We start from the raw sequence: 10,823 nt of genomic DNA, 5'->3' as shown, positions 1-10,823 counted from the left end.
TTTGTCATCACTCATTAATATCATGTTGAAATCAATTGTACGACAGGAGGGAGATGAGGTTGCACTTCCTGTTAAAAGTAACAACTCAAAAACCACATGGAATCTGGGAATAATGTGTACATCACTGGTTAGAGGACAACTGGTAGAAAACAGCTGGCTACATTTTGAAGTGTTGCATTGTGATTGAAGTGAGTCACCAACATGGTAAGTGTAACACAACTCTATTTGTGTTAGTCACTTTTTATTAAATCACATAAATAGTAACTCTTCCATTTCAGAGCCTGGATTTTCCCCCTGAGGCTAATATCCATATCATGTTGAAATCAATAGAACAGGGGACAAACGTTTAGGGTTCTACATTGTGACATCATTAAAAATCTCCGACTACAATGTTAAAACATTCTACATTGTGAGATTTAATTTCATTTATATCATGAAACAACTCCTTCATGTATGTATTCTCTGATATTTGATCAGAGATCTTTTATCAGATTATCTCTGGGCACAGCTATGAGGTTTCTCTTCTGTGTGTGTTCTCTGGTGTACAGTCCTCTGCCCAGATCGACCAAACCTCTTCCCATATTGAGCACAGATATAAGGTTTCTCTCCTGTTTGTGTTCTCTGGTGGTATATCAGGCTGCTTGACCGAGTAAAACTTTTCCCACATTGATTACAGCTATAAGGTTTCTCTCCTGTGTGTGTTCTCTTGTGTAAAGTCAGAGAGCCAGATGTAGTAAAACTCTTCCCACATTGATCACAGCTATAAGGTTTCTCTCCTGTGTGTGTTCTCTGGTGCACTGTCAGATCTCTAGATTGACAAAAACCTTTTCCACATTGATGACAGCTATATGGTTTCTCTCCTGTGTGTATTTTCTGGTGTGAAGTCAGAGAGCCAGATGTAGTAAAACTCTTCCCACATTGACCACAGATATAAGATTTCTCTCCTGTGTGTGTTCTCTGGTGCACTGTCAGATAGCGAGACTGACTAAAACTCTTCCCACATTGATCACAGCTATAAGATTTCTCTCCTGTGTGTATTCTCTGGTGTGATATCAGGCTGGTTGACTGAGTAAACCTCTTCCCACATTGACTACAGCTATAAGGTTTCTCTCCTGTGTGGATTCTCTGATGAATTTTAATGCCTGATGAGGTGAATCTCTTCCCACAGTCAGAGCAGCAGTGAGTTCTCTTCCCTGTGGGTCTTTGCAGGTGTTGCTTGAGGTGTTCTGATCTGGAGAGACTCTTCTCTGCCTCTTCAGCATCATGAGGTTGTTGAGGCTCCCCAGAGGATCCACGATAGTCCCGTATCTCTCCTGTGTGAACAACAAAGTCAGACAGATGATTAAAGGCCCACAACAGCGGTAATCCACTGTAAAAGGTGATGCCAACAGCGGAGCCATGATGTTGGACAACAATTGACGTCTGTAATGAATGTAAAAATTATTTGACAATTGTCTTAAAATGAGCAAGAATAGTCATATATTGTCTTGTTTTCACATGAGTAGTAACATAGATGATTGTAGGCTAGAAATACGTTATTCATGTTGTTGAAACTCTAAGCAGTGTGCCAGACGACTTTTGGTCTCCAATATAGGCCCCTTTCTGTGTTTGCTAAAATTGCGGCACGAGTGCGATGCACATGCAATTTGGTTATAGAAACTCCTCCAGCTAATGAGGAAACCACTTGTTATGGATGTACTATATCTGCCTGGAGCAAAAATGGCGAGCAAAGATTTTAGTTTTTCACAATGTATTCTGAAAGTGAATGGGGTTAAACTCAGGGGAGTAACCTCCATTTCCAGGTTGCTTATGAGTGCATTTCACAATACTTTGGATTATAATTGTAAGGCTTGTTTGAATGTCCTGTTTAATATAATGTTTGCTACAGTATTATGAATTATGTGTAATTATAGAAGAACCACGTTAATAAAAGTATCCATTTGGGTGTTGTCAATAAAGTTAAGATTTTATTTATTTATTTAACCAGGTAGGCCAGTTGAGAACAAGTTCTCATTTACAACTGCGACCTGGTGAAGATAAAGCAAAGCAGTGCGACACAAACAACAGAGTTACACGTGGGATAAACAAACGAACAGTCAATAACACAATAGAAAAATCTATATACAGTGTGTGCAAATGGAGTACGGAGGCAAGGCAATAAATAGACCATAGTAGTGAAGTAATTACAATTTAACACTGGAGTGATAGATGTTCAAGTAGAAATACTGGTGTGCAAAAGAGCAAAAAAAGTCAATAAAAACATGGGGATGAGCTAGGTAGTTGGATGGGCTATTTACAGATGGGCTGTGTACAGCTGCAGCGATCGGTAAGCTGATCAGATAGCTGATGCTTAAAGTTAGTTCTACTAGCGTTTAAAGAGCAGTTGGAGGCCACGGGTGGAGTGTTGTATGGCATTGAAGCTTGTTTGGAGGAGAGTTAACTTCTTTGGGATAGGGGGCAGTATTTTGACGTCCGGATGAAAAGCGTGCCCATAGTAAACTGCCTGCTACTCAGGCCCAGAATGTAGGATATGCATATAATTAGTAGATCTGGATAGAAAACACTCTGAAGTTTCCAGAACTGTTTGAATGATGTCTGTGAGTATAACAGAACTCATATGGCAGGCAAAAACCGGAGAAAAATCCAACCAGGAAGTGAGGAAATCTGAGGTTTGTAGTTTTTCAAGTGATTGCTTATCCAGTATACAGTGTCTTTGGTTGTCACAGGAAGTTCTTACTCAACACACGTTGTCTTGGGGGTAGACATAAACAGAATCCTGAATAAGAAGTCTCTACTTTAATAATTGACTGAATGACACAAGGTTGAGTTGCTTAATTTTCACTATCTGCAGGTGGCCATATGACAATAGCTCTAGGCTGTTTTTAACAACTTCCGGTTGTCACAGGAAGCTCTTGCTTCACACACGTTGTCTTTGGGGTAGTCTCAGTCCTGTCTGATGCTGTCTGGTCAGTGAAACAGTCTGTCTCAGTCCTGTCTGATAAGTGAAACAGTTTGTCTCAGTCCTGTCTGGACAGTGAAACAGTCTGTCTCAGTCCTGTCTGATGCTGTCTGGTCATAAAGAGTATAACATTGTTGCTGCCCGTAGCGTTGAAGGCAAGGGAAGCCAGTGAGTATTTGGCTTCCTTTGATTGTGTTGGCTGTGCTAGCTGTGCTAGCTGTGTTAGCTGTGCTAGCTGTGTTAGCTGTGCTAGCTGTGTTAGCTGTGCTAGCTGTGCTAACTGTGCTAACTGTGTTAGCTGTGTTAGCTGTGCTAGCTGTGTTAGCTGTGCTAGCTGTGCTAGCTGTGTTAGCTGTGCTAATCCAAGTTTATGGTTTTAAAAAAGGTCAAAATTAAAGACAGATCGTAACTGTAGGTGCTGAACTCTCTGTGTCGTTTTAAAGCAATAGTCGTTTTGTCGTCCCTAAAACGTCTGAAACATATATTTTGCTTTGACCGTGCTGCAGGTCACCTAACTGTTTGGTTACATGCAATAGCTTTGTGTGGACTTCACCGGACAGCGGTTGCTCTCTGGTTTTGAGATGAAAACAAATGTCTAGTTTAATTTATTCTGCCGCTGTGTCTAGTAGTAGTACCATCAACAGACAGCAGGGGGCAGTAGAACCTGTCTTCACAGTAGAAAGGCAGACACAGTGGATTCATTTGTCTTTAATAAGATCAAACTGAACTAACTGCCATCTTGAAATGTTGAAAAAGTGTTTTTAAATAACTCAGTCTCATCACTCAATATGAGTCAAAATCTGTCACTTCCAGGAGTGCTCATTTTGTCAAAAATGAAAAAATGAAAAAAATAACAACTCACAGCTGTGTTAATAGACCCAACTCAAACATCTGCTATCTTGAAATGTCCAAAAAAGGTATTTAAATGGGCCTACCAGACATCTTCTTGAGAGAAGATAAGGTCAGGGACTCCTGTCTTACTCTCTGTCATGTTGAAATAGGTTCTCCTGTCTTACTCTCTGTCATGTTGAAATAGGTTCTCCTGTCTTACTCTCTGTCATGTTGAAATAGGTTCTCCTGTCTTACTCTCTGTCATGTTGAAATGGGTTCTCCTGTCTTACTCTCTGTCATGTTGAAATAGGTTCTCCTGTCTTACTTTCTGTCATGTTGAGATGGGTTAGTTCTTCTTGAGATAACACAGTATTGCCACTCAACAATATTTTAACCTGCAGGAATATTTTCACATTTCTATGTCATGGTTAGTTCCAAGGATAATGCAACTCATACATTTTTCATTACTTCTAAAATGGGGTACAGGTTTAAAATAATGACAGGTTTAGAATAAGTACAGGTTTAAAAAAAGTTTCCATAAAGCCAACATGGCTTTACTCTCATTAACGTAAGTTTCCAATCTAGAGCAGTTCTAACTTTTGTGATAATGAACTAGCTAACGTTAACTAACTATTACAGGTTTAAATCAAGTATATGTTTAAAATAATTACAGGTGCACCTTACTAGCTTATACTATATCATAAATGGTCTTACCTAGTAAACACAGATTCTAGTTTTCATTCAGTTCACAGATGGCTGGCTGGGCCCTGGACCAGCTCAGGTGAAACACCTTCCCACTAACGAGATGGACAAGCCAGCACAGGTGTAACACATACTGACTAACGAGGTGACACCAATCAGTGCGTCCTACGTGCTAACGAGCTAGACGGGCTAACGAGCTAGACGAGCTAACGAGCTGTACGGGCTAACGAGCTAGACGGGCTAACGAGCTAGACGTGCTACGAGCTATACCTGCTACGAGCTATACCTGCTAACGAGCTATACGTGCTAACGAGCTAGACCTGCTAACGAGCTAGACCTGCTACGAGCTATACCTGCTAACGAGCTATACCTGCTAACGAGCTATACCTGCTAACGAGCTAGACGGGCTAACGAGCTAGACGTGCTAACGAGCTATACGGGCTAACGAGCTAGACGTGCTAACGTCCAACCTCAAACCATAAATGGAAAAACCAAAGCCTGTAACACCTTCCCCCTTAAGACAACAAATATATCCTACATTTCTTTTGGACAAATTTGCTCACCACCAACAGAAAACAACTTCCATTTCACATTATAATCAACTACAATGCTTCACCTTCACCAATATAAACATGGTGTCTACTGGATGTCAACAATTAAAAACAAGAAAAAAACACGTATTTCTAAATAATAATATACAATAGTATCTTTTCTCCTTTTTCTTTCTATAGAATCCTAAAACTCACTAGCTTCTAGAACTCTCGTCTTCCTAAAACTCACTAGCTTCTAGAACTCTCATCCCCTTGGAACGAGTCCAAACAAAACTCATCTCCAATACGGAAAAACATGCAGTCAAAATAAATTGTGACCAAATGTACACCCCTTTGTTAATATGTATTGGCAATAATTAACTTAATGGTGAGGCATGGAATAATAAAACATGTATCTTTTGTCAGGCTGAATGTTTGAAATATGAGGTGATTTGAGTCATGCTTCTTCAGTAGTGGAATAAAGACAATTAGCATTTGAATGTTGTCAATAAATACTGGAGTGATGTAGGATTGTTCATAAAATTGATTATAGACCAATTTATTATACTGTGTCCATGTGTATAGGCTGCAAGTACATTGAAAAAAAACGACATCTTCTCAACTTTCACTTTCAACAAAAACCGAACATATATTGGATGTCGGGCATAGTCTTCTTTTCAACGTCTTTTCAATTACATTTAACTAGGTGGGATAGCCCGATGTCAAAACACAGTTTTAACCTGTCCAAATCAATAACCAATACGCAGAAACAGCTTGGGATATATTGAAAACCTAAACATAAATGTACTATCAACACAAACATCTGCCACAATAATCATATTACTTGTATTTCTTTAAACAAGCACCTTATAAACTGCACAAGCACCAAAAACGCTGTTGTTTTGACAAGTAGCAATAAATCACTGATATCGATTAGGCAGAAAATCAGGTTGTACGTGCTGTTGAAACTAACACAACTAAAAAATAAACATATGGAAATGGGAGATATATTTTACCTCACTGGTTAGAGGACAACCTGCAGAAGACAGTCAGCTACATTTTGGAGTGATGCATTTAAATGTAGGGGTCGCTAAACAAAGGAACACAACACTTATTTGTCATAACTCATCGATATCATGTTGAAATCAATTGTGTGACAGAAGGGAGATGAGGTTGCACGTCATGTTAAAACTAACAGCTCAAAAACCACATGGAATCTGGGAATAATGTGTACATCCCTGGTTAGAGGACAATTTGTAGAAAACAGCTAGCTACATTTTGAAGTGGTGCATTTTGATTCCAGTGGGTCACCAACATGGTAAGTGTAACAACTTTTTTGTTAGTCACTTTTTGTTAAATCACATAAATAGTAACTCTTCCATTTCAGAGCCTGGATTTTCCCCCTGAGGCTAATATCCATATCATGCTGAAATCAATAGAACAGGGGACAAACGTTTAGGGTTCTACATTGGGACATCATTAAAATACTCCTACTACAATGTTAAAACATTCTACATTGTGACATTAATTCATTGATATCATGAAACAACTCCTTCATGTATGTATTTTCTGATGTTTGATCAGAGATCTTTTATCAAATTATCTCTGGTCACAGCTATGAGGATTCTCTCCTGTGTGTGTTCTCTGGTGTTTAGTCAGACCCCCAGACTCAGTAAAACTCTTCCCACACTGATCACAGCTAAATGGTTTCTCTCCTGTGTGTGTTCTCTGGTTCACTGTCAGATGGCCAGATTGAACAAAACTCTTTCCACATTGACCACAGCTATAAGGTTTCTCTCCTGTGTGTGTTCTCTGGTGTAGCGTCAGAGTGCTAGATGCAGCAAAACTCTTTCCACATTGATCACAGCTATAAGGTTTATCTCCTGTGTGTGTTCTCTGGTGTAATGTCAGATGGCCAGATTGAACAAAACTCTTCCCACATTGACCACAGCTATAAGATTTCTCTCCTGTGTGTTTTCTCTGGTGTAGAGTCAGATTGGTAGATGCAGCAAAACTCTTCCCACATTGATCACAGCTATAGGGTTTCTCTCTGTGTGTATTCTCTGGTGCACTGTCAGTTCTCCAGATCGACCAAAACTGTTCCCACATTGATCACAGCTATAAGATTTCTCTCCTGTGTGTGTTATCTTGTGTTGAGTCAGAATGTTAGATGTAATAAAACTCTTCCCACATTGATCACAGCTATAAGGTTTCTCTCCTGTGTGTGTTCTCTGATGAATTGTAATGCCTGATGAGGTGAATCTCTTCCCACTGTCAGAGCAGCAGTAAGTTCTCTTCCCTGTGGGTCTCTGCAGGTGTTTCTTGAGGAGTTCTGATCTGGAGAGACTCTTCTCTGCCTCGTCAGCATCACGATGTTGTTGAGGCTCCCCAGAGGATCCACGACTGTCCCGCCTCTCTCCTGTGTGAACAACAAAGTCAGACAGATGGTTAAAGGCCCACAACAGCAGAAATCCACTGTTTATTTGAGGTAAAAGGTGATGCCCAGATCATACCCATGAAGTTCTACAACAATTGAGGTCTGTTAAATTATTTGACAATTAAGACAGTCAACTTAGCAACAATCATATTTTGTCTTGTTTTCACATTAGTAGTAACTAGAAATAAGTTATTCATGTTGTTGAAACTCTAAGCAGTGTGCCAGACGACTTTTGGTCTCCAATATAGGCCCCTTTCTGTGTTTGCTAAAATTGCAGCACGAGGGCAATGCACACGCAATTTGATTGCAGAAACACCTCCCTGCTAATGAGGAAACCACTTGTTATGGATGTAGTATATCTGCTAATGAGGAAACCACTAGTTATGGATGTAGTATATCTGGTAATGAGGAAACCACTAGTTATGGATATAGTATATCTGGTAATGAGGAAACCACTAGTTATGGATGTAGTATATCTGGTAATGAGGAAACCACTAGTTACGGATGTAGTATATCTGGTCATGAGGAAACCACTAGTTATGGATGTAGTATATCTGGTAATGAGGAAACCACTAGTTACGGATGTAGTATATCTGGAATGAGGAAACCACTAGTTATGGACCACTAGTTATGGATGTAGTTTATCTGGTAATGAGGAAACCACTAGTTATAGACACCATTCACAATACTGGCTGAGGTACGAGTAAAACATGACATATTATTTCCTAACCATTCACAATGCTGGCTGAGGTACGAGTAAAACATGACATATTATTTCCTAACCATTCACAATGCTGGCTGAGGTACGAGTAAAACATGACATATTATTTCCTAACCGTTCACAATGCTGGCTGAGGTACGAGTAAAACATGACATATTATTTCCTAACCGTTCACAATGCTGGCTGAGGTACGAGTAAAACATGACATATTATTTCCTAACCGTTCACAATGCTGGCTGAGGTACGAGTAAAACATGACATATTATTTCCTAACCATTCACAATGCTGGCTGAGCTACGAGTAAAACATGACATATTATTTCCTAACCATTCACAATGCTAGCTGAGGTACGAGTAAAACATGACATATTATTTCCTAATTGTCAAAAAATCCCCACTCCTTAATCAACTGGTCTCTCTCTGTTTAACCAGAATAACGTGAGTTGTGACCTTCAGACTGTTAGACTGTTAGTCCATAATCAACTAGTCTCTCACTGAGACAGCTTTGATGGCCCAATAAATGTTTCTGCCAGCCAATGTGATAATTCCAGTACAATACATGTGTAAAGGGTGTTGAGCTTGTTAAAGAAGAGATAGAGAGGTAACCATACACATTGCACATGGACCGTAAGAAATCCTGAAGGTATTGAAATGCCTGGGCTCGCAGGGGATGTGTTAATTCATAACCCATCATTTATACCTGTTAATTCATAACCCATCATTTATACCTGTTAATTCATAACCCATCATTTATACCTGTTAATTCATAACCCATCATTTATACCTGTTAATTCATAACCCATCATTTATACCTGTTAATTCATAACCCATCATTTATACCTGTTCATTCATAACCCATCATTTATACCTGTTAATTCATAACCCATCATTTATACCTGTTAGTTCATAACCCATCATTTATACCTGTTAATTCATAACCCATCATTTATACCTGTTAATTCATAACCCATCATTTATACCTGTTAGTTCATAACCCATCATTTATACCTGTTAATTCATAACCCATCATTTATACCTGTTAATTCATAACCCATCATTTATACCTGTTAGTTCATAACCCATCATTTATACCTGTTAATTTATAACCCATCATTTATACCTGTTTGTTCATAACCCATCATTTATACCTGTTAATTCATAACCCATCATTTATACCTTTTGCTTGAAAGGGGCGGAGCTCCCTGACCTTACTTGGCAGGAACTAATGGGGATTCATAATAAACCCCAGGAAGAGTAGCTGCTAACTTGGCAGGAACACTGGAGCTCTGTCAGAGTGACCATCGGGTTCTTGTTCACCTCCTTGACCAAGGCCCTTCTCCCCCGATTGCTCAGTTTGGCCAGGCAGCCAGCTCTAGGAAGAGTCTTGGTGGTTCCAAACTTCTTCCATTTAAGAATGATGGAGGCCACTGTGTTCTTGGGGACCTTCAATGCTGCAGACATTTTTTGCTACCTTTCCCCAGATCTGTGCCTCGACACTATCCTGTCTCAGAGCTCTATGGATAATTCCTTTGACCTCATGGCTTGGCTTTTGCTCTGACATGCACTGTAAACTGTGGGACCTTATATAGACAGGTGTGTGCCTTTCCAAATCATGTCTAATCAATTGAATTTACCACAAGTCGACTCCAATCAAGTTGTAGAAACATCTCAAGGATGATCAATGGAATCAGGATGCATCTGAGCTCAATTTTGAGTCTCATTGCAAAGGGTCTGAATACTTAAGTTAATCAATTTGCAAAAATGTCAAACTGTTTTTGGTTTGTCATTATGGGGTATTTTGTGTAGATTGATGAGGGGGGAAAATTATACAATTTTAGAATAAGGCTGTAACGTAACAAAATGTTGAAAAAGTGAAGGGGTCGGAATACTTAACGAATGCTCTGTATATCACTGGCAGGGCTTTCTACCTCTGGCAGTGTTTTCTACCGCTGGGAGTGTTTTCTACCACTGGCAGTTTTGTACACAGTCATGTGATACGTGGTATAGAAAAGTCCAATCTTAGGAGAGTACATGGAGAGTACACGCACTATACAGTGTGTCTGCAGGTGTCTATCTGTCAAAACCACTGATACAGGAGCCCCTCCACCCTCTGGTGGGATGGATCATGTCTACAGAGAAACCTAGATTCAAATACTTAGATGTGTGTGTATTGGGTCTATGTTGTGAAATAGTTAGATATTACTTGATAGATATTACTGCACTGTCGCAGCTAGAAAGACAAGCATTTCGCTACACCCACAATAACATCTGCTAAACACGTGATGTAACCAATAAAATGTGATTTGATTTGAAATAAACGTCCTATTTAACAAAGGTGCTTTTGGCTGGAGTCAAAATGACTCCAAAGGATTTGAATTAAAAGTAAATTTTGACACAGAAACACTAAACCATGATTTATATATATTAAAAACAAGTTGTTTGACAAAGTCATTAAAAATTGGAATAATTGAATGAACCACATTTTGGCTATGATAAAAGATATGCCTCTGGGGTCAAAATGATCCATGTCAGAAGTATGGTTCAATGAAAATATGTAGTGGGTGTAAAGTTTGTATTAAATTCTCACTCATTAAAAACGAATCAATCAACACATGCTTCTCTTTGAACGACTTAATGTAATATT

General features: G+C 39.2%; 1 pseudogene; it reads right to left on the bottom strand.

Moving 5' to 3' along the window:
• Positions 1 to 289: 289 nt before the first annotated feature.
• Positions 290 to 7,539, bottom strand: LOC145877195 (uncharacterized; annotated as a pseudogene).
• Positions 7,540 to 10,823: the final 3,284 nt, after the last annotated feature.

Source organism: Salmo salar, unplaced genomic scaffold (genome assembly GCF_965601325.2).
Source record: "Salmo salar unplaced genomic scaffold, fSalSal1 ptg000712l, whole genome shotgun sequence".
NCBI classification, from domain to species: domain Eukaryota; kingdom Metazoa; phylum Chordata; class Actinopteri; order Salmoniformes; family Salmonidae; genus Salmo; species Salmo salar.
The sequence above is the reverse complement of the archived record's forward strand: the minus strand, read 5'-3'. Positions and strand labels throughout refer to the sequence as shown.